Genomic DNA, 3,563 nt, shown 5'->3' with positions numbered 1-3,563 from the left:
AACAACTGTCGGTACTCCTTTAATTTGACGATGAAAAAAGTAACATAGGTGTTTTACACAAGTTTATATATATAAGACATCTTATCACATCATCGTAATGAAATATAACGATAAATGATGTTCAATCCGGCATTATTTCCATAAATATAATGACTAGACCTATATCTTGGGCCAACTAACACTGTTGGTTAATGCTCGTATGTGAACTTGAAAAAATAATTATCACTGTACTGTATCATTGCTATTACATAATTACAATCACTTTCGTGAAGAATTGAAGCTGCAAATGTAATAGTAATCACCGGCGTTATAACTGTCTTATTTTTTTTAGAGAAAAGTAAACTGGCAACGTATCCTGGACCTAGGCTAATGTACTAAACCATTTAATTTTACATGAAGATTTAATTACCACTGCATTATACTATTTCTTACTTTTATCGTTATACACAGCCATTCATTTAGGGCAATATTAACTGACAACGAAATCATGAGCGCTGTCATCTCTATACTGGTAAACTAGGCCTATGATTTTTTGGCTAAGGTCTTACGTTATACGAATTACAATTATGAAATCATTAAAGCCCGTTCATTTCCAAAGTTTGTCACCGTAATTGTAGAATAACCAAACTGATTATACAGGCACATTAATCATTTTCACATGCAAAAATTGCAATGCGTATTGCAAAGCTATAAAGTCATCGCTGCAAAATAATTTGCTACCAAATGGCAGTATGAATGTATGCATATATTTTACAAAACTTTCAAGAACATAAAGCCATCAAAACTAGCAAATTAAAAATATTCTCTAGTATTATGAAAAAGAATAAATGCAGATTTTGTTGAGGGCCAGATTGAAAATAATTTTGAATAGGTAACTGAGGCTGGTTGGAGCTGGAGCCAGCCAGTTCGTACACTTGGAGGAATAATGGGAGGAGAGAGGAGACGCCTTGCTGCTGAATAAGTGAAGCCACTCAGGCAATTCAAGTTGGCATTGACTCAGGTCGCTGGCCGCCATATTGGGACTGGCAACTGAATCCCTGGGTCGACCGTAATTATGCGACCTTGCGATGACTAAGGTGTCATATTTTTTATTTTTGATATGCTATGTTATTTTAATTCGTTCTTTTAGTTTTCTTATGTGCGTCCTCTTCTGCTTACGGTGCACATAATTTCGTACTCCATTTTATCCGCAGACAGTTAACACGTTTACTGAAACTATAATGCCATGATGAAAAAATAAGTGAATTTGAGGGAAGTGAAGCTACTATTGAATTCATTATGGTATTCAACACCTTATTTGACATATCAAATTCTCGAAATCTAAATACCAAAGGATTTAAAAGACCAATTCAGAAGAATAATGAAAGTGATATTAAAGATTTTCTAATAAAAGCAGAAACATATATCAGATCTTTGAAACTTCAGGATGGTAAAGACATCTTAAAATACGATCGAAAAACTGGTTTAATTGGCTTTCTCTATTACATACGAAGTCTTCAGATTCTGTACGAAACCTGTATTGCATCAGATGGTGGGCCTTTACAATTTTTGATGACCTACAAATTCAGTCAGGATCATATTGAACTATTCTTTGGTCAAGTAAGAAATATGGGAGGCCATAATGATAATCCAACAGCGAGACAATTCTCTGCTGCTTACAAAAGGCTACTTGTACATAATGATTTAATGCCATCAGAGTCGGTGCCCATATTAACTGCTTCAAGCAGAATAAAAGAGCAGGTTGCAGTAAGGAATATAAATGCTTTTGTTTCAAGACATCGAGTTTTAGAAGTTCAAGAAGCATGTTCAGATGACAAGGAAGATGACCATGATTATATTCCAAACCATTACCACTTGTCAAAATATTCATTTAAAATAGTAGCTTATATTGCAGGCTTTGTTGTTTTTAAGTAAAAAAAAAAAGTCTTTACAGTGTGAGATCTGCATTGATGCATTAACGTTAACAGACGCTCATTTTCATCACACCTCATCAAATTAAAAACCAAAGGAAAATTGGTGTATCCATCAAATGATGTTATTGAGATATGCAATACATGCGGAAAAATATGAGGGAAATGTTTTCCTGCAACCAAACACCGGGGAGAGTTAACTTCCATAAATTAATTAGTTCAGTATTGGCAGCTTACAGAGGCAAAACAATATTTTCAGAGTTCGATTATCACATGTATGATACTCAACCATTGGACAATCACTTGCACTTACTGATTAAAACAATAACTGAAAAATATTTGCAAGTGAGATATAATTATGCAGGTAAGCAGATTACTGGTAAACTTCAATCGCAGGTCGCAGGAAAGAGTCGCCAGAAATAGGTATACTAAGTTAATTAAATTAGCGGTCAATAATTCCCAATAGTAGGCGATAACAAACAGCAAGGACTAAGGAATTAGCAGACAAAGAGAATAGCTTTAAATTTGTTCCAGTAATAGGTTATATGTAAATAAGATTATGAAAAAACTTGTATTGTATTTCTGAGTAACAAATTAACGTATTATGTATGATGAAATAATTAATTATGTTCTTTAAAAGAATGATAAAATGTCTAACACTTTTCGCCTCCATTTATGCCATGAAAAGACGCATTATAGAAATAAAAGATGGGAAAAGTAACTGAAGCGTTTCTATTAATCCATATGGTGTGGTCTCTCTTTTGCCAGTCATAGGCGTGGCTGCCACGCGGTAAACTGGCGTCACTTTACTGAACGGTCTGACCCATGCGGGCCGTCTCCTCCCATTATTCCTCCAAGTTCGTACGGTCAAGATCTAACTTATATTCTAGGTCTTGGTTTGCACATGAATCAACGGTCAGCGTTATGCATCTGATAAACATCCAAACGCATCCACAAATTAAAAAGGATAAAACTAATTTTTTATTTTTATGGATATTTGTGTGAGACTTATAAAATATAGTAAAAAATTTTCATAACTTATTATTAGATTTTAACGAGCATACGCTTTTCAAGTAAAAAAGCGTGGAAATCTTTATGTGTGGATTCCACACTCCACACCTAATCACAATGTGGACAAGACAAGCCGTATTAGTGACGTCATTTCCACACTTCGGCAGCCATGTATGCAATGTTCCTAGTGCCTGAGGGTCATCAGTCCATTAAGACCAAATTCAGCAATCCGAGCAAAGCCCACCATCACATTTTTACCTTATCTGACCAAATCTGCTACTAGTACGTACTGTAATTATCCAGTCGAAGACACATGCTGTCCAATGTCATTTTCCTTCAAATTTTATGAGACCAGAAACATATCTATTCAAGGCTGTGCAAGTGTCATTATGTAAGGGACTCCCGATAGGGCAAGGAGCAAGTAAAGGAGTGGGCGAGTGGAAAAAAAAAATACTAGCTAATTTACTTTAAAGAATTTACTAACGGGCCTAATCTGAGTCGGCTACGTAGTTGCTCTTTAAAGCCGAGGTCACCGCTCAACTGCTTGTAAAATATTGAGAATGAATAAAGTTTTCCCTACCATTTACAGAAAAGAATCTGGTCTGAGCTGTGTCAAATGTTTACAGTGCATTATTCAAAAAC

This window comes from Macrobrachium nipponense, chromosome 14 (assembly GCF_015104395.2).
Source record: "Macrobrachium nipponense isolate FS-2020 chromosome 14, ASM1510439v2, whole genome shotgun sequence".
NCBI lineage: Eukaryota > Metazoa > Arthropoda > Malacostraca > Decapoda > Palaemonidae > Macrobrachium > Macrobrachium nipponense.
The sequence above is the reverse complement of the archived record's forward strand: the minus strand, read 5'-3'. Positions refer to the sequence as shown.